Source organism: Teleopsis dalmanni, chromosome 1 (assembly GCF_002237135.1).
Source record: "Teleopsis dalmanni isolate 2A chromosome 1, ASM223713v2, whole genome shotgun sequence".
Lineage (NCBI taxonomy): Eukaryota > Metazoa > Arthropoda > Insecta > Diptera > Diopsidae > Teleopsis > Teleopsis dalmanni.
The window spans coordinates 82,295,737-82,318,709 of NC_051846.1; the positions used below are offsets into that span (position 1 = coordinate 82,295,737).

General features: G+C 27.1%; 1 protein-coding gene across 1 annotated transcript in view; it reads right to left on the reverse strand.

Moving 5' to 3' along the window:
- Nucleotides 1-19,160, reverse strand: part of LOC119670926 (protein embryonic gonad) — a 48,456-nt gene extending 29,296 nt beyond the window's left edge. The window contains exon 1 of the mRNA XM_038081379.1: nucleotides 19,040-19,160. The gene's annotated coding sequence lies outside the window, so the exon portion shown is untranslated. The remainder of the gene's footprint in view (nucleotides 1-19,039) is intronic.
- Nucleotides 19,161-22,973: the final 3,813 nt, after the last annotated feature.

The window sequence follows — 22,973 nt, forward strand, 5'->3', positions numbered from 1 at the left end:
AAATGATTTGAACATTAGTTTTCTTTAAAACTCGAAACAGTTTTTTTTGACATAATTTTTGTATATTTTTAAGAGGAATTTGTTTGTCGATTTGGTTCTTTTTTAAATGTCACGGATTGCCAAAAGATTTAATGTTTGCCAATTTAGTCAGATTTGCTTGTCACCTTCGGTGTCCGATGGCGCGCTTTATATGCGAGGCGATTACGCGGCGGCGGCACAATAGCAGCGACTAATCTTGATGTGATGCCACCTGCTGGGGAGCATAAATAGTTCCAAGATTTGATATGTAAAGACTTAACCGTATACCAAAAGCAAACAAAATTTGTTCGTAAGTTGTGGGTACTTACCTGGGCTAGAAAAATAGGCAAAACGAACAGTAGACTCGGTTTCTTTTCAACAGTGTCACTATTATTTAGTCAGAGTTATTAAATTAACTTTATGAATTTCAAATGAGTGCTGTGAAAAATTTAACACCACATGATCACTAGAGAATTGCAGATAAGATATTTATTAATATGTAAATTAAAGGAAATTGTCTTAAAAATGTTTAAATTTTGCACGTGAATATTTCATTCACTTAAATATGCAAAATGTATTAGATTTTTTTTAAATCTTTTCTATTTTTTATAGAAATTTCGTTAAGAGTCCTCAAACACAATCTAAAATTATGCATTTTCTCTTTGTGCAACTTAGTATATGACGTACCTTTCAACTTTATCCTTCATGCTGGCATGATACGGTGCACTTGAAATTTCTCAAAACTATTTTAAATTTACAAGTGAACATTTTTGTAAAAAAAGATCTTATGAGCCATATAAACATCTCCGAAAAAAATCACGATTTTATAAGAGAGTTGACTGCAAGTCAGTAAAACTCAAGTTTAAAAGTCACGAAGCCAAGGTAAAACTGTGGCAATAGCATTAGCATTAATAATAACAGAAAAAAGACTAAAACAATACTGAAAATTATCGCATGAAAAAAAGAATCGAAATTGCAGAAGCATCTGTAACAGCACCGCTACAGAGTCACCTACTTACATGCCTACATACTTGCACATTAAGTTGGAATGGAGCCCATAAATGTTGTAGCCAACTCCCGCAATAAAAACACAATTGCACTGGAACTGGTAACGCGCAGATACTTTTTTGCTTCGTTTTTTTTAATCGAAGATTGAGCTGCTCACATGAAGTCACAGTCACTAAACCGATCTGCCGCAGAGCGGGGAACGCCGTCGAATTTCAATAATGTTTGCACTTTAATGTTTATTTAATTCGGGACATTAACTGTTTGTTTATCCCTTTAGTTAATGTTACATGATTGGCGACGTTACAATCGGCATTAATGACTGAAAATTGAATCGATCTACCTATACTTAACCTACAAACGTTAGCATGAATCGATTTATTTTCTTGTTTTCTTGCTAAGTGCAGAAAACATGTGATGATCACTTTGCTGTTTATAGTACATGACTTATATCTGAATCAAATCCATATATCTAATACTATGCAAACTTAAATCTAATAAATATAAATTATACTTCATTAATTTATTATAATAACATTTAATTATATAATTTATATATTAAATATTAATAATTAATGTAACATAAGTTATGTATTCAATTGAGATCTTTGACAAAATGAAAGTATATATGCATGTATATATTTATAGTTTTATTTGTATTAATAAAAAAGTTATTTTATCGATGAAGAGATGTCTGATCAATATTTAAGCGGTTCTAAACTTTGGATATTTCGATGTATACATATGATTATGCTCGAGCGTTAGACTCTAACACAGAGAGGTGACTGAAATTGTTCGAGCACTTTAGGATGCTGGAGTACGTGCAATTATATATAAATTAAATAATTAAAAACATTGACCATCGAAAATATCCACAAAGGATTTAATATGATAAAATAAAATAAATAAAATTTAAGGAATATAGTTTGTATAAGATACTTTATATAAACGGTTTGAGTTAGTTAGCTAAAAAAGTAATGATGATTTTGTTGAGAATCAAAAGAAGTTAGGGATGCTAAGTGTTATGCATCTATAAGTTATATATCAATTATAATATAGAGATTTTTTAAGTAATGAAAATATCAGATAAGGTAAAGATAAGATAAAAAAGAATTGACTTTGACTTCGCCTAATCTTTAAAACGCTTCAAACGGCTGGTAACGGCGAAAATTAATTCTTTTTTAATTTTTAATATAATTTTTTTAAATATTACATATATGTCTATGTATAAGTTTAGTAAGTTATATATATATATAAATTTTTCGATGCCAGGAACCAGTGGCTTGCACAAGCACCACAAAGTAGTTTGTTTAGTGGTGCAAGCTCTTCTATTATTTTTTAGTTGATTTTTTTTAATAGATACATATATATGTCCCTCAGTGATATTCAGTAAGTAAATTAATTTCTACTTACAATTTGATTTTTAAAAATCGCAACCTAAAAATAATTATGTGTAAAAGTTTACGGATTATCAAGTTAGTACTCTTGGACCAATGATATTAATGATTTGTGATTATTAATGATTATTGATTAGACAAAATAGAGTATCAACAACTACAGCCACAAAAATAACATAATAGAGAATATGTCTGGATAGAATAGACTATGGTAACCTATAACAATGGCAGAGTTGAAGATTTCAGGATGTAACATATGCTTAGGTATAACTCATGTTTTTAGCAAAAATCATAAATCTGTATTTAGTAAAAAATAATAAAAATCAAAAATCTATTCACGTGTTACTAATAATACTTCTGGTTTGTTATTCTTAAATTGATGTTTCGAAAGATGGCCTTAGAATAAAATACTCATGTTTCTAGTGATTTCTATATCCTGTGAGAGTAATTGACTTTACCGATGTGACTGAGTTATAATAAAAATTAACGCTACATTTTTATTTTATATAATTATATATTCTATATTTTTTTTGTATGGAAGGGAGTTGGTATATATTAAAATTATACCCAATAACGAATTCTTTTATTTAGAGAATCAAGGTAATATTTAATTAATTCTAAGTCTGATATCATTAAATTTATTAATATATATGCAATTTCATAAAAAAAGTTATATGCAACTTGTATGGTTCTTCACACCTTTTTTTACACCAATACTTTTGGATATACTGGTTTAGTATATACCAGATGGTATTTTAAATTCAACTTTATCACAACATTTTGCATGATCATTGGGTCATATAATAATTTTTATAAGTATTTAACACCAATTTAAAATGAATATGTCAATATACTTTTATCTCTTTTTATTAAAAAATTAGTTGAACGTATTTAAATTAATAGCATCAACAAAGATTTTAGATCTTAGGTTGTTGAATGATTTAGTCAATATCGATCTTTTTAGAATTTGTTCCGGAATAGTGAAAATAAAGCTGTATGTATTATCCTTAACAATTCATAAAGATCTTCATTCTATATTGTAATATAGTAATACTAAATTTATATTAAAAACAAATAAAAATTGTTTTGATTACTTTAATACTAGGTCATAAAATCATTAAGGCGGATCTATACGGGTTAGAAAATAATTTCTATATTATTTCTATATTTCTATATTATATAAATCTCAAATTCTAATTTAAATGAATCACTCAATTTTTAAAATTTATTTAAAGTAAGACAAAGAATATGATATATGGAAGGAATTTCGAATATAAGTACTCAAATTTTTGATCGATTTCTGCTTCTAAATGGCATTAATCTGATAGAAATTCTGTGTAGTTAATTGAATTGTGAATATATTTTTATTTAAAATTGAAGTACATAATATGCAACAATTACTTATATTTATAGTTAAGATATATACAAGGACTTCAAAGTTGAGAGTGCTGAAAAGTGTATCAAAGCCAGGCCTCTGAGATTGTATGCTTCTATGGATGCTCACACTAATTCAGAGTTGATTTCTTTGATAACAAATGCAGTATATATGTAGCCAGAGAGATATGCTGGGCTTCTAACATTACTTCTATAAAACAGCTTAACAACTGATTGTCTTTATTCAATTTTATATTTGTTACAGTGTATGACTTAAGTGTTCACTGTTACTATTGAGTAATAGTGTTTTAGACACTAACTCTCGTTTCATTTCTAATTTCTGTAATGAAAATTATATTAACAATATATATATCAAAACTAATATTATAGTGACATAAAAAATAATATTTTTACAATTGTTATAAAATGATAACAAAATAATTCATATAAAAAACTCTTCATTTCATAAAATTGTTTGAAAATTTTTTGGATATAAATTTGAAAATTGCAACAATATTGCTTCAATAAAATTTAGTCTACAAGCAATTAAAGATACTTGTTGCTTCTGTACCGCTTACAGTAGTGCTAACAGCGACAAACGAAGGTGCTTTTTGTTGGGTTTATGGTGTATTGAACTTCTGTTATTGGCAGCAACATTTTGTAGGTCAAACGAAACTATTTGTTGGTTTTTCCCTGATCTCCAACCAGCACATCTGAACGTATCATTTAATTTGGAGCAACTTTTATTCCGAAAATTAAACTGCAACTGTGGGAAATTTTTTGCAAAGTGAAATGAAGTCATTAAAGGGGTACAAAGGTTAAACATATAATGAAAATAGGAAAGAAAAACCTTAGGTATTCCTATTAAAATTTATGTTAAGATGACAAAAACAAATAATAAAAAGCTTAAAATAGAAAAATTAAACTATTAATCGAACAACTTGTTAATGAAAATAATATTATTAGTTGTTTTCTATTGTATTTTTATCTTTATGACCAAACAAAGCAACGTTTAAAAAATACTATTAAATAATAATAAAATTGAAAACAAAGGAAAATTTTCGAGATTATATAAAATATATAATAAATAATTATTCAAAACCTCTATAAAGGTCAACTGAATCTTTAGGCTGATGATTCACATTAAAGTAAAGTGTGCGTAATATTAATTTATTGAACTGGACTATATTTCTGAAGAGTAAACTAGCTAAATAAAAAATTAAATTGTTATTTTAATTTTTTTTTTTTTGGTATATGATATCATAAATAATCATCAAAATCGCAATAAACCTACTAAAACCTCATAAAAACACCATAACACGTTTGAAAAATTTATTTAAAATAATTTTTATAAGAGATAAAGTTTAAAGGCAACAAATCACAATTCATATGCTAATAAATTTCCAAAAAATTAAATTTTAATAAAATAAAGTAAGAAGATAAAAAAAGCAGAATATACATACAAAACAAACGAGAAGCAACTAATAATAACACCCGTGAAAAAATTAATAACAATTATTAATAACTGTCAGGTAGGAAGCATAACAAAGCTGACGCTGAAGCTGATGCTGATGCTGAAGCTGATGCTGAAGCTGAGGTTGGTGACTAAAGATACAAGATGCGAATATAACCAGCAAATGCAAAAGGGAAGATAAAGCATTGATCTGACATTTGACAACTCTGCTACCGATTTATCAAAAGAGCTCACCCAAATAATAATAACAACAACAACAACAACAACATACACACACTTGAAAATATAAAGCGATTTACATGTTTAAAGATATTTTACACAAAAGTAAAATTTTTGTTTGTTTGCTGAACAAAGCCTAAAACATGCCTCAAAATATAAATAAAGCGACACGCCAAACAAAAGGCGGTTGACTTAAACGTGATTTCATATTTCAAGTTCAAAACTATATACTAAATGCAGGGCTAAATATTGTTTGTTATTAACTTCAGTATATGCTCTTTAGTATATAAAAATAGAAATCAATCAGTTAAATTTTAATTTTTAAAAGGAATATGCGTTGACGCCTTTCAGATTTCCGCTTAAGGAAAAGTATTAGCTTTAAATGTATATTTAAAAAAAGTTATAGTAGGAACTATCTTTTATATATGCATATCTACACATAACTATGACACCCACTTAACCCGTAAGTATAGTGAAAGCACGAGCACTTCTCAGGCAAAATACAAGATTTTACGATTTTTGTTAAGCACTTTTTGTAGCAATGAAATCTGGTCAAAGGGTCGGAAATGCTCCCTATTTTTGCAGCATGATTTAAAAAAAAAATAATAAATTTGAACTATTAAAGTTGAAGGTGTTTGAGTAAATCAGATTAGCAGATGTGCACTAGAACATGGAAGATTAATACTATATGTACATAAGTGTTAGCAGATACGTCGGAAATGGCAATGATGGGTTCAACGCAGGTGTGCTTAGTTATGTGTAGGAAGGTAAAAAATTAATTAAGCCATTTTATTGCTCTTAGCAGAATAAATTAATAAAGTGCAATATATAATAATTGATAGCTTCAAATGTTAAATATTAATGTAGCTATGACTCATTCTGAAAAGAAGTTTAATTCATTTTTAAAATATCAAATTCTTGAAAAACCATTTTAAGGCAGAGTTTTTGCACGAAATTTCAATATTTTTTATATTTTCTTAAAGATACTGGCATATATGCTGTGCTTTATTGTTACATGAATATGTAATAAAATCAATAATAGATTAATAAACAAGCGGATGTATAAAATGTAGTACTTAATAACTTCTTTCTATTACATATCTATAAATATTTGATTATGGCATATGAAATATTTTCAGATATATAAATTAAGATACTTGTATATTATAAAGTTATTTTCTTATTCTTTCAAGTATCTGCTTTAAGATATAATCTTTTATTTAAAATATTTTAGGATATAATAATTGAAATTATCGCGCTTATATCTTTTCTAATTAAGACTATATCAATAAGAGAGAGATCTAATGCTTTTATAGCATACTTTTTTTGGGGTTTTGGGAGATGCTTTTAAAGAATGCATAATTTATTTCGTTCAATGTCGGTCTCAATTACATTAGTAAATAAAACTGAGAAAAGAATTCATATTAGCGTTATTTAAAAGCGATCAGGTTTAATTATAATATGTATGTCATATAATTACAATAGGATGATTTTTTAAGTGATGTCTGAAAATTAATTTATAATTCTGTCTTTAACAAAATTAAGTACTGTTGCATAATTAAATAGTAAGTTATTTTTCAAGTCTAACACTCATTATTCGCTGGAAAAGATGCGATTAAAAGCAAATTATATGTCAGTTAAATCACAGCAGATAAATCTACTATTTAAGAGACAAAAAATGAAAAGAAATGTTATAAAGTTTGAGTTATTAGAAAAATTCTGACAATTTACTTTATATAACTGGGATTTTCCTTTAATTTTATCATGTAAGTTTTATAGGAAAGATCACAATACTGCAATTTAATAAGAAAATGGGTCGCAAAATCCTCAAATTTATGTAATAATACTTAAATATATTAATAATATATTATATTAATTATATTAATAATACTAATAATTTATAAAAAAATTTAAGAAAATCATTTGATAATGAAATCAAAGTAAAATGTAATTTAGTCCAATTTAGTACTATAATTTCACAATTTTATTAGGCATCGTCTTTAGTTTAGGTTTTTCCTGACTTAATTCTGACATAAATAACAACCAAACTAAACTTTACAAGTGCCTAAAAAATTGAATGGAAGATTTCTATCAAAAGTACACCATACTATGAAGCAAATCGAAAATGCAAAACACATCAAAATCTATTGAAGAAAATCATTTAGCTTAACTTGAGTACATTAATAAATTTGATGTTCGATTATTTGATCTACATGGTAAAGAAAATGCACTTCATACAAAGCCCAAATATTTTTCTCTTGTCAAATATTTTAGGTTTTGATAACTGCTCATTAAAAGAAGATATATACAATCCGATTATTAACTATTACACCGTGTATAAACAAGCTCACCGTCTTATAATGTACTTTTTATTATATATTTCTATTACGAAGGTTGGAGAATTACTTGTGAACTATTCTGGCTGATTTTAAAATAAACCTCTTTTAAATAAATATAATAGTTGATATATAATATGTATAGTATTACGCCCCGACAGAAACCTTCAAAATTTAATACTGTTTTGATTGGACATTCTACAACTGTTGATAAAAACAATAACCGGAAGTGCATTATTAGTGCTTAAAAAGTGGAACAATTAAGTTAGTAACAAGCAAAGCAAAAGAAACCACCAGCACAACGAAGTGTGCAATTGAGAAATACAGTCCTCTATCGACAAATAAAAATCACGCTCTACAAATCTCTTAACAATTATCTTAACAATCACCAACAGTGATGAGAAGGCGTTAAGTGCATTCGAGAGAAAAATTCTTCGGAAGATCTATGGAGTATCGAATTAGATGGAACGATGAGCTGTATGAGCTATACCGCGACGTTGACATAGTTAAGCACATAAAAATTCAGTGGCTTCGCGGGCTTGATCATGTCGTACGAATTGAAGAAAGTGCTCCGGCTAGAAAGGTGTACCGCAGAAAGGTGTTTTCCCGCAGGTGGAAAACGCGGTAAAGAACGTCTGCATAAACGACGGTGGATGAACCAGGTGATAAATGATTTGGGGCGCTCGGTGCACCAACTGGCGACAGCAAGCCACAAATCGGGCTGCCTGGCGTAGGCTACTCGATGCGGTCAAGGACAACTTACGTCTGTAATGGTCAACTAAGTAAGTAAGTTATAGCTTATAGGCAGTTAAATAAATGTACCTATGTTTAAATTGGATAGTAATGTGCTCTTTAGAGCTTTAGATTGTATATTTTATGATATGTTTGTGGAATTGTACGAGGTTTGCATAGGGTTAAACTAGTGTATTATTTCATTATATATGTGACTGTATATGTTATCAAAACTTGAAACTAAATGTGTTCTATATATTTAGATATATACGTGTGTAAATGCATATACCTTGGTGGTAAAAGTTTAGTTTGATTAATGCTATTATCTATTCTTATTTAAAATACAAAAGCACATATTTTTGTTTTTCGCATAAATGTCGCAAGCAATTGAAATGTACAATTTTTTTTTTGTTCTATTCGACCTGCAGTCTTAATACCAGAAATAAAAATGTTAATAAAAATATTGTGCAGAGGTCTTACACTTGTCGTTGGCGACTGCAGTCGCATTAAAGACATCGTCTAAGCCGTCGAAAATAAGTTAGCAACTGTGGGCCGGCGTGGAGCAAAAAATTTGCGACCATTAAGTAAAGTCAATAAAATAAATAAATCGCAGCAATTACAAAACGCGCTTGCAACACGCTGTGTGCTTGTCGGTGACATGCTGTTGTCCACATGTTGGTTCAAAGAGTTTCTACAAATTGCTGACAGAAAAAATCAGCTCAGAATCCGCCTGGGCATTGGCAGCGGGCAAATAAATGTACGAGTTGTTTACAATTTGCTGCCAATTTATCTTGTATTGCTACAATTCGAATTTTGGTAGAGATTGGTAGAGATTTCCTAATACAATAATCTTTTTTACTTTATCAGTTTTATCGTTTTATCGCATCCAGCGAGGTGAAGAAAACTCGAACGAGGCCCGTCTCAGCGCTACGACGATTTGTGGTTCGTTTTAGAGTGGCTCCACTCGAGAAACAGCTTCGTAAAAATCGTTAAAATCCAGAGCACTTCAATGGTGAAATAGTTGAGCATGTGAAGCATAAAAAGAAGATAAAATAAATAATTCTACAATTACTTTAAAGACTGTTAATGTGCATGGGAACTACCAAAATTGTGTGTGCCAGTACGCATCTATCGAAAGCGATTCGTTGCCTGTCATTTACAAAAATTAATGAAACCGTCATGTAGATTGGTTTTTTATTTTTTTTTTATCTCATTGCTGCCAATTGATTTAAGCATTCTGGCAATTTACACTGAATATCGAATGCATAAATGATATTGTATCTCATTTGTATCTCAATGGATAGGTCGTTATTTTCAATGAACACGTCTTTATTACTTGAGTTATCAAGGGCCCTTCAGATGATAATGAGCCGCGCAATTGCACACGTTCAATTAACGACTCGAGCTAAAGTGTGGCCGATAAACTGAACGTTTCCAAATCGTTACTTTATAATGTATTTCACTTCTGATTGAGTTGCTGTTATGATCAATAAAATTAATGAAATCTATTAAATTGCGTTGCTGTAAAACTATTTAATCTAATAAATTAGTTTATAATAATTACATGATTTTATCTGTCATTAGTAAGCTTTAAGCTCATTAGTTCAATATTAAAGTACAATTGTAATATATACTCTGTTGAAGTTTTATACGTCCTACTAATAGATATTTCTAATACTGCACAATTTAGTATGTCTTATCGCTATTTCGTTAGAGACGGTGCCATAAACTACATTAAAGGCTATATAACATCATTATTAGAAGAACAGAACCACCGTAAAAGGAGTTGGAACTCAAAAGCCCCTTATGTGATAACAAAACGATAATGGAAAAAGAGGCTAACTTTTTCTTAAATTTTATTTTGACAAATTAAAATTTAGTCATCGATATTTTTAATTTTATGTTAGTCGTTCTATTCAACGAATGGTTTTTTGGATAGGCTATTCGTAAAATTGAAAAGTTCGTTAAATCGCATAGATGAACAAAAAAGTATATTTTAAGTAGCTTAGTTATTACGTTTCCAAAATTATTTCCTGAAAAACTTATAGCGATTTCGATTGTTAAATCTGGATTTAGACTAGATGTGTATTCAATCTGTCAAATTTTGTAGCCCAATTGAACATTTTTAGAGTAAGCTAATATTTTTTTAGCAGTTTTAGTAGACATTTATATTTTTCATACATACATATATCGAATCAAATCACACTTCATCTGTCAAATCATATAAAACAGCTGTTAATTTCAGGGAAATCTTGCTACTCTGGCAAAATATCTGGAGTGTTATAAAATAATATCGAGTGATGTACATTTTGCCCCATATTAACCAAGTGCATTAAAAGATCGTCTTAATTGAGAAAATTACCCCAGATTTATCAATCGAAAACGTCGTTTCTTGTTAATCTCTATTGATTCTTTATATGGTTTCACTTGCAAACCCTCTAAACTGAGTCTATTGTAATATATAAAACATGTATTAGAATATTTTTGTAATGATATATGTAATGATCAAAGATCATAGATATTTGGGAATATTAAAGATAACTATATTGTACAACAAAAAATTATTTAATTAAGTAAATTATGGCTGCAAGCTTTATTATATTTACTACATGTTTCTCTAATGATATCAAATCTTCTGTTTTTCCTTTGGCTGATAAGAAGTGTGTCAGTGACTAATACACTTCCACTCAATAGTGTCTGTGATCACTAGTGTGATCCATTGTAAGAAGTGATCCATTGAATTCTGTTTATAAGTGATTCATGTTATTTTACAGATTGATTAACAAAGCATAATTTTTGAATTACTGTGAGCATCCACAGTATCATAGAATTTCAGCATTCTGTGTTTGTTGTACTCTTTTACATTGATTCCTGATCTCGATTATCTATTCTCTATTCTCAAGAAGTTTATTTTCACTATTGATATATTATGGAGCATTTAACATAAGTATTTATACAATATACTGATAAGACAGCACTGGCGTAAGACAAACTATAGAAAGCAGTTTAGATTTAATTACTTTCAAACCAGAGTTCTAATTTCACGCTCAACTTTTCTTGGATTATTGATTTCATTCTGAGTTCTACTATGTTTTCTAGACAAGTGTATCTCCATCAAAAGCTAGATCTGAACTTTTTATATTACTTTCTTATTTTATTTTCACATTATTGATTTTAATTTAATATTTTTATAAAAATGGCTTAAAGCAAAAAGTGCTTATATAGGAGAAAAATCCTTTACTTATTTTACTGAAAACTTGCTCTGATCAATCGAATTTGCAACAAGTAAGAACTAAGTTAACACTTTCATTTCACTTATGCATGCATTCAGTACTCAAATTTGTTTAAATATGTAGAAAATATATTTTATTTATAATATTTGTAATTGGTTAATGTTATATGCATAGTTTTCCACTCCAACGGTCTTCAGTTAATTTAAAATAAATTAATTTTTTCAAATTATAATAATTAAAAAAAATATTTGAAATTTAAAATTATAAATGATTATAAATGATTAGCAGAATCATAATATAACAAAGAGGGCAAAATATTGCCTTAAGGAGCTCCTTATTGCCTTAAGGAGCGGATATCCACAGAGATCTGAGAGCCGATTCAGTCGAAAAATACATTAAAGATCGTGCTCTGAAACTGTTCAATATAATTGACAGTCCAATAATCCAACACTCAGCATCCTAAAAATACAGCGAAATTTGATAAACACAGCCAGATACAAAGATATCAGATCCATCATATTATAAAGCCCCGTATTCAGTTATTCTTAGTGTGACTAAAAACTGTCCACAGATAAAATAGAGTAAAGGTGCTGATTTACCAACTCAAACATCTGAATATCAATTTATATTAGATATTGCTCACACTAATGTTATTTCACAGAATTAGAAATTCAGAGTTAAAGAAAACAAGTATATATAGTAGTTCTTGATTATTTGAACCATGAAAGAAGGTTCCTATATAATTTTAATAAAATAAGATATTTTTGACAATAGCGAATAGTAGTGCAAATATTCCAGGAGGCAGTAACAAATTATATTGAATTTTCTACTTCATATATCTGTGTACTCTCGAATAGTTCAAAAGAGTGGTGAAATGGTGGAGACAAGAAGTACTCACAGGAGTATAAAGCAAAATCATGTGCTCTTCAAGGGTTTCTGCAATAATTTAATTCTATATGTTAAAATACTGAGATAAGTATTTTAATATATTAGCAAAATTTTAATTTAATCTTACATTCTCTACATTCTGAAATAAAATTTTTTTGAGCTCTTAAGTATTAGTCATTATGGGTGACTCATATTATTTCATGGTTAAATTTAAAAGAATTTTGACGAAAAACTCTGAAATTTATATTAATATGTATTATTATGTTTATTATTATAATAAACGTTGAAGTTAATGAAAATACAAGTTAGAACACACAAGACAAGTTGAACCGATTTTTTTGATCTTTTAGAGCAAGTCTTACAAGAAGCTTCTTTTGGCAGATCTAAACATTAAAAAATACACTGAATAAATAAATAAATATAATATAATAATAATATAATATATATAATATATAATAAATACTGGATTTAGGCAAAAAATTATTCGATAATAAGGGATACATTATTGCATATAATGAGGTTCTGTTGTATATCGACTTTACAGAAATATTAAAAAGTAGGCGATATTTGAATCTAATAAATAGAAAAAATGTAATATAATTTAATTTTTAAGAAATTGGTTTCAAATATAATACAATAATAATAAATAGAAATTCATCTATTCAACTGTATTATTTATGTTTTTAAAGGCTTTTGTAAAATTAAATGGCCTTTATTGGTTAATTTTCTACTTTTATTTTTATATTTTATAATAATTTTCTATACAAATGTAATAACAAAAGTTTATAAAAATGACTAATAAACTAAATAATATAGAACTTTTCTATCTAATTGCATAAATTTTTATGTCTATCGTTATGTAAAAAAATTTTAATAATATTATATCTTATTTAATTAACATTAAAAGTTTAATCTTTAATATAATTAACTATTATTATGGAAAGATTTATTCCGATATAAAAAAGAAATAAATTATCTATGAAATGTTCATTAGTGGTAAACGATTCATAACATAAAGTAATCAATATTTGAATGGCATTAATTGATTCAGATTTACTTTTGAAAACAATATCTGATAATTTTTATATATAACAAAAGAATACTTAAAAACTAAATTATTTTATTGTCATTGTTAGCTAATTTTTTGAATTTAAATAATTTATTTCTTTGCGACCGGTTAGCAGTCTTAAGTGCTGATTTGTATTTCACTTTATTATCAAATATTTAAATTGTTCCCATTTATCAAAATCCGAGCTGATAAGAATAACCCAGAAATAGTGTTTATTTATAAAAATTGTTTCATAGCTCTTGTTTTGATATTGAAAAAATTTATTTCATTTCAACTTTTTTGTTTTTCAATATTTCTACTATACAATCACACTTGCTAACTAAAATCAATATAAGATGAGAATATAACAAACTGGTTTCCAGATACATCATCTAGATACAAACTCATGAGATGTTTCAACTATAATTTGCAAATGGTTTATTAAAAAGTTCTTACGGGCAATGTCAGTGCTAACAATTTTATTAATAAATTTAAATAAAGATGAGCAAGTGAATTTAAGTGCACTAACACACCATACTTATATATATTATTATTATGTATAACATCATACTAACTATTATTTTAATTAGTACTGCAGTATATAATGTGCTCAAGTATTAGTCATTAAGCTATAAGTTATTTACATTTGTATTAGAGGTCTTGTTTATCAATATAAATTTATTATAAATATTTAAAATAATTTCTTAGAAATAAATAATGAAAATTGTGTTTGCATAAGTTAAACCTGAAGTTTAATTCAATATATAACAACTTAACAAATTTTAACTTATATATTCATTGAATATGATTTCATTTATAGTTTTTTTAATTATCCATATAGAACAAACGTATAATTATTTAATTTACTAATAATAAACTAAAAATATATTAGTTAATAAAAATAATCTTAATGAGAAAACGAATATAAAATTGTAATCAAATTGAGCGCATTTACAAATACATATATATCGTCTCCCCGATATATATACAGGGCTATCCATGGTTCTGGATCTTTGGTTCTGTGTTAAAAGATAAACGCAAATAAAAAACATTTGCGATTGCGACTTTAATTCTAATATATAGTTTAGACCTTACTATTAAAAATGAACTACAACCTCAGTTAATTGTTCTACATAAGATATTTTGTTACACCACAGTTTTTTGAGAAAGTTTTTGATGATTTATTAACAAAAAGCTGACAATTACTGGACCTCAACTTGACGGAGGTTTTTCAATATCTCTCACCGTTTGATGAGTTTTATGACTGTTCCTATAAATATGACCCCGTAGTAATAAACTGTATGATCTCTGTGGCCAATTCACATTACCAAGATTTGTTATTAAATATCAAGGAATTTGTTTATGCAAAAAAGTTAAAACAGAAATTTCCGATTAATATCATATTTGTTTTATATCTTAAGTTTAAAGTTGAAAAATTTTTCGCATCATTTCGTCAAGTCGATTTAACAAAGAAATTTGACGGTTTGTGTAACACCTTTTAATTTTCCAAAAGGTATGAATTATCGCAATTCCGGATAAAATGTCGCATCATAGTATAATAACTTATAATAAATTTATAATTCATTTATAAAGAATTTATAATTTAATGCAATAAATTAAATTTCTTCTCCTTATATTATCTACTATCATTTTATAACAAACTCTGGTTTCTCTTTCTTGGCTGATATCGCTTCAAACATAATTTGAAATACAATATACGTTTATCTTATCTATTAATGGTGTTACCAATATTAAAGTTACTATAGATGCGATTGTTTATATGGATAAAATTTACTTGCAATATCAAAAAATTATTTAAGAATAATTAAATATAAAAAATAGTTCCCAGATCAGTGATGATGGGTATTTGGCAATACTCAAAACAGCTGCATGGTTAGCCTAAACCATACATAATTAAACCTAAACCATGATTAAAAATAATAAAATTTTGTTGTTGCAATTCATCATTGTTCGAAAACTTTCTTACTGAAAGCAATAGTTTATATTAAGAATTTAGTTTCTTTTGTCAAAACAGACATTAAAAATCAATTTAGTATATACATATATTCAAAAATATTCAGGATTTGTGTTCAAGAATAGTGCAACTGTTTTTAAAGTTTAAGGTATAGTATTATCCATATAGAATGGGAATTAATCACATTATTGTGTACTACAAATTTGCATTTATATTTATTTTAATACTCGATCATATATTCAACACACATTCGGAAAAAGTAAATATATATAGAACCTTTTAAGGACCATTAATTTAATACATTGTACGTAACATACTAACATAGGTCATAAGATCCCGAGAGTAAATTTTCCGTGATGCCAAAAAATTTAAAGTGATATTTGCGAGTAAAACGTATATTTTATATATGAACCTATATTGCAATCTAAATACTGGCGCATGTTATAATTGCTGGCGATACATCATATGTTGTAAGATATTTTAACATATAACTTAATGCATTACATGTTTAAATGTCTTACAACCCACATCCTAGTCGGATTTAGTAGAATGGTAAATTCGTAGAAAAGGGAGATCTATTGAAAGAGTGCGATATATTTGAGAGTGATGTGTGTACCATTAAAACCAACCGAATAGTCGATATTTGATATAAGAGAATGACTTGAACATTTAGCGTCAAACTTAATTAATTATATTTTATTGTTGTTATTATCATTAAATTTTGCCTTATTTATATTTTTTCCTTACTTTTTAATTAAGGAATACAACAGAGAAGAAGGAGAAATAAGACACAATATTAAGACAAACAAGTAAGCAAAGAAAATAAAAAGGAAGAAAAAACAAAAAGTTTTTAGATTACGTTTGTGCGTTTTAATGGTTTCCTCCTCCTCCACCAAAAAAATTTTTTTGTAAGATACTATTGATTATATACAATATATTCTGTTAAAGATATTCATTGCCACTTATATACCACAACTATTTTTAAGTAAAGGTTCATTTCCATAAGGTTAGAGTAGTAACCTTTTGCAAATATTGGTCTGTAGTGATATCGTAGACAGAACAGACCAAACAGACTAATGATATCGTAGACTGTTCCTATAGCAGATCTAAGAGATCACCTTAAAAGTCTAATAGTTGAAGAAAGTCTGAAGCATCTAATAAACGAACAGCGTCTTTTTATGACAACTTATATATAGTATATGGGTAAAAATTCTTATTAGAGCTTATTCCATATATAAACTATTAACGGAATTTAGCAATTTCGATTTATGTACTAAATCAATCGGAAAGCAATTCTTTTATTTGCATCAGAATTTCAATTGAAGCTCGATAGTTCTAGTGGATAACTTACCACTTGTGATATATGTGATTTATATACTGTGTTCTATATATATATTGTCAGTACTCTTCGCACATGGAGTAGTATTTTATGGCTAACAAAAGTAAGGCGCAAACAGTAAATCTACGTATTTAACCTGGTTAGTTTAGAACAACAATGATGTAAATAATGAAAAGAGCTCATTATAATGTACTAAATTAAAAATTTTTTTTTTTACGTTCAAGTATTCAGAACGTTATTAAGATTAAAGTGATCTATCAATAACTTGAAATAGTTTATAAAAACATAATTTATGCGTAATAACAAAGAAGAATATCATGATCTGAAAAATAATCTTAAAATTTGATGACAATTTAATTAAAAAATATGACTATAAACGTCAGTTTACGACAGATACTTCATAGGTCACCTATGGGTCTTTCATATATAAAATATATGTATATGATATTCTGTCCAAAGAACACCTATGGAACTGTCACATGTAGTGTTCTAGATGGTAAATATTGTTAATAGAACTACATTTCTGAGTCCAGAGTTCTCTACACCACAACAACTCATTAATTTCCTTTTAGAGCTTAAGGAGGTATATGATACAATAAGAAAAATATGAAAAAAACATTTTTTTTAAATTACTATGGCTTTATAATACACCGAAGTCCACGTCTTATTAAGAAGTTATTTATTCGCAATACTACGCCATGCAACTTGAAGTGGGTTTCTTGTGATGTTTTGTATTACAAATTTTGAACTTATTATTCGGAAATGTGATAAACAATTATTCTTAAGACCTCTATAATTAGAGAATGCTGAATATTTCTCAATCACACCTTTTAAGTACATTAACATTAAAATTAATAAAGCATTTGTAAACTTAAGTATGTGGCAGTGAATCTCTTTATATAAACGATTTAATATTAATATTAAACCAATTCTTAATATTAAAGGCAAAATATTAAATTCTTTTAATCACTAAGAAATTAATTTAATTAATTAAGTTCAAAAATTTTTGACATTTATTGCAATATTCAATACATTAATATAAGTGTAGTTTCTATCGATAATGTACATCATATAGACTGATATATACCACATAGACTTTCTGAAAAACATTTAAGTTAGATACGTTAATTAATGTATTTAATAATAAATATGTTAAATATATTTATTACTTTTCAATGATATTAAAATAGTTGGCAAACAAATGAGTTATGACTGATTTTGATCTTTAATGCGGAATTAAGTATTTCAATTGACTGGCAACGCTTTAAAATGAAAAATTTAAGCGAAGAACTTTAAGTTCAAACCAGTCCGTTGATACGGAAACTTATTTATTTATTGTATTGCTTAATTGAAATGGTATTAAATAGGAAACTTAATCTTAAATTGTATTAATGCATTCATTTATCTAAGTCAGAGTTAATGAGCACCGACATGAATCGATTACTTAAGCTCATACAACGACTTAAATGCCAATATGTGATAAATAGGCAAATAATTTAATATCATGTAGAACACTATAATAAACTATTTAAACCTGTATCAAAGTTGGATGTTATATATAAAGAATATAAATAAATAAAAGTGCTCAGTGCTGGTTCAGAAGTTTTCTAATATAAATGAATGAATTAAAATCAAATAGCATAGACTATAGGTTGTGATTATTTTAAACGTAATTTTTCAAAACTAACCAAATGTTAAAGAACTATGAAAAATAAGTTTAAAAAATGTTCTAATTCTGTTGTGAAAAATAAATATTACACACCAAATATTAACTAAATATTAAGGATTTGAGTTTAAAAATTTCAGTTGATATTTTATGATATATATAAAATTAACCAATTATTAAAAATTATTTTTTCAAAGTACTTTAATTATTCGTGAGAATCACTTAATGGTACTCTATTGTGTTTAAGAAATTACTTTTAATCAATAATAATTAAAGAATATTGAGATATTGTTTATCAAATACGTTAGTGATATCATTGAACTCACTGAACTCACCTTTGTTGGTACTCGGATTAACTATGTCGTTTACATATAGTGTATTATGCTTGTTCTTTGTTTTCTAATTTTGGAGTATTCAATTTTTATCAAAACGAATCTTTGATTTATTTTTTTTATGTTTTGGTTTTCTTAACTCACCACTCAGATTCACTTCAATTTACAGAATTAAAAATATTAAATTTAATAAAATTTCATTAAAATCATTTATCGCAAATTAAATTCATATTTTATTACACATCTGTTTATTTTTATAAAAAAAATTTTTTTTTTTTGTTTTGTTTTTTTTTTAAAGATTTGATGTTGTTTTTATTTCAATGACACACATCTGGTTCCATGGTAACTTCAGTTCTTTACCATTAAATGCCACACATTCGCTCATCTGTGTTCTTCTAGAAGAAGACTTTAAGCCGTCTTCTAATTCAAATTCACAATTATTACAGCTAAAGTTTAACGCGATATTGTACTTAAAAAAACAGCAATGACAACAAAAACAACAACAACAGCAGCAGCAGCAACATGGCAATAAGCGATTTATATTGTGTATTGAGCTAAACACGCGACGTTTGAATTAACCGCTTTAATTTAAATAATAAAAGACACATCAAAACTTACAGCGGCTGTAAAAAATCGCAACGCGAAACACACACGACAAAAACCAAACGAAAATCGGAACAAAAATCGCACGAACGAAAAGCTATGCGTTGCGATGATGTTTTACAGCAAGGAGCGTCAGTTCACGACTGAACAACGCGGCAGCGCAATGTCTAAAAAAATTGTATCTGTGCTGCGCGAATGATCTTCGCCAACAATGGTGCTCATAACGATTATAAGCGCGATCATCGCCAACATCATTATGATGCTGAATGTTGTCATAAAAATGTTAGTCTCTAGTGTATCATATGTTTTCGTTAATGCTCACATCTATCGGATGCGAACACTAATGGCACACACAAAAAAATTAAAGCAACGAACCACCACCACCACCAGCCGAGCCGGATCACAGCGCACAGCGTACAGCGTACAGAGTCTGTTAATAGCAGGCTGTTGTTGTTTGCTTTGCAACCACTAACTGTGCTTTTGAACGTCATACATGTTGTTGGCAGCGCTTCAAACTTGTTTGTTTGTTATTAATTTTCTTGTTTTTTGTTTTTGGGTTTTGTTATTTTGTGTTTTTACTCTTTTGGTTTGGATGGCTATTGGTTGAGAAAAATTTCTTCTGGCATTTTTGAATTCCTTTTGGTTTATTTATTTATTTTTTTTTGCTTTTTTTTTCTGATTTTACTTGCGATATTTACACATTTAACCGTTATTTATAGGCTACAGCGAAAATATTTGTAAAAGTATTTGTTTGTATTGATCGAAATCAATGCGTCTTATTGGTTATTTGCGATAAAAAATGTGGTGAAATAATTATTGCACGTACAAAACGGGCTGGCGAATATTGTGCGGAAAGGAGCAAGGGGTGAGCAAGGAGAAATTTAATTAATTTTTATATTTATAATTAAATTTATATCGTTTTAATTAGTTTTAATTTAATTTTATTTATGTCACTAAATATTTTATTTTAACTAAATTTATTTAGCTTTTTAATGTTTTTATTGTTAATTATTTTCAATTCTTTATAATCTGTTTTTTTAATTCTATAAATTTAAGTAAGTGATTAATATATATGTAGTTTTCATTACAATTAAATTCATTTTATTTTAAATTAATTGTAATTTAGTTTCATTTATGTCAATAAATATTTTATTTTAAATAAATTGATTTAGCTTTTTTATTGTTTTTATTGTTAATTATTTTTAATTCTTTATAATTTTTTTTAATTCTAAAAAATTTAAGTAAATCATTAATATATATGTAGTTATAATTATAATTAAATTCATTTTATTTTTACACATTTTTGTTTAAATTTATGGATAAATTTCATAAATATAAATTTATGGATAAATTTTAATATAAATAATAACATAAATATAGTGTTACATTATAAAGAGGTTTTTCGAACAGCAGTGAACTACAACAACAAAAATTCATTTTATATTATTTTAATTAAATTAATCTTTGGCTGCTTCAAGTATTGTCAAATACCCATCATCAGTAGTCTTGGAAATATGTAATTCTTGTATTTAATTATTCGTAAATAATTTTTAGAAACTGCAAGTACCAGGAATCGAACTCGTCGTGTCCAGCCAATTTTGAAGGTCAGAGTCAGCACACCTTAACCTACTGACAGCGCACCAATATAACTACTGACCAATTAACCCATTAAAAAACAAAATTATTATTAAAAATATTTGATCATTAAAATAATAAATTATAATTACTTCATTTATTTTGTATTTACATTAATGTAATGCATTCATTATAGTATACGGTGCCGGTCGCATTTCGCCTCATCAAATATAGATTATTTTGTTCCGTAGTTCGTCTGACTTTAATTAAATTATTAACAAAACATTAATAAATGTAAAAGATAATGTTTTATAAGAATTAATTAATAAATAATAATAAATTCTATTTAATGCAATTCTGTGTTAACATTCTAATTAGAAGTACGAAAATGTTTTGTCATTTAACATAAATCAGCTCAGTGTATAGCAACAAATTATGTTCAAATACGGTTTGCATTTTTTCTCTTTCGAATCATGTTTCCAATGATTCGAAATATCAGCTTCTCAGCTATGTAGCTTGTAAGTTTTGTGTCGACAAGCTACAGAGAATCACCTCAAAAGGATCCAATACTGTTAGATGTCCCATTAAGGACATTTGAATGATATTGTGTTTTTCATCTAATGGCAATGACAAAAGTTTGAATAATAGATTAAAATAAAAATCTTATTGAACTCTTCATCGCCAGTGCTTCTCATTTACATTCCTCTTCGGAACCTCAAAATAGACAAATCTTTATATGTTAAATTGTGTATGATATGTTTCGAGTCACATTTACATTCTAAGATTGTTAATAATAATTGGATTGCAATAGTGTCAGGAAATCTCATTACGATATATTTATTGGATAACAACAATTTATCATACAGACAGATTTATCAGATTAAAAATTTTTACAGCATATATGTGATTTGACAAAATAAAATGAAACAAATTTTCCTTTCCTAATTTCAAAAAATAGATTTCAAAATTACAAAAAAAAAACTATTTTTTAATTAAGTAATAATATTTTGACATAGCAATTTTAACGTGTTTACCTACGAAAATTAAGAGCTCATCAAAAAATTTATGATAAATTAATATGCAATTAAAAATGTTATCCACTACAGGGCATACATAAAAAAGTCTATAAGTACAAATTTATTAGAGTACAATTCATAACTTAATTGACTTTTGTAATGTAATAGATAATAATAATTGTAATAGATAATGTGCAGATAAATATAGTTCATAGATTACAAAACTAACATAATAGAGTTGTAATGAGATCCAAATGATATTACTAATTATGGCTTAATCAAAATTTTTACATTCTTACTGAAGTTATATTTCATTAACTTTATATCAAAACCTATCAATTTGTGTTTTAAATTGCATTATTGCATACGATATTGTATTTGTCTAAAGAAACTATAAGTCATAATTAGGATGTTTAATGAATTAATAATCAATTAAGTTTGAAATTATTATTTTCTTCAATAAAGTTTAAGAGCAGACGAAAATAATTATATTTTCTATCTAATTTTGTGAAACAAACTCAGTAGTCTTTATATTGTAGTTATTTGAATATGTTCCTAGATTTCTTTAGTATAAATAATTAATAAATAGAGTTAAGGAATAGAAAACGTTGTTAAAGATATCTATATTATATCTATGTAAAAATAATATAAATGAATACATTTCAATTTGATCTTTTGTTAGCACTATTTACAGAAAAGGTGATAACAATTCATTTCAATCAAAAGACTTAAGTAACGAACTT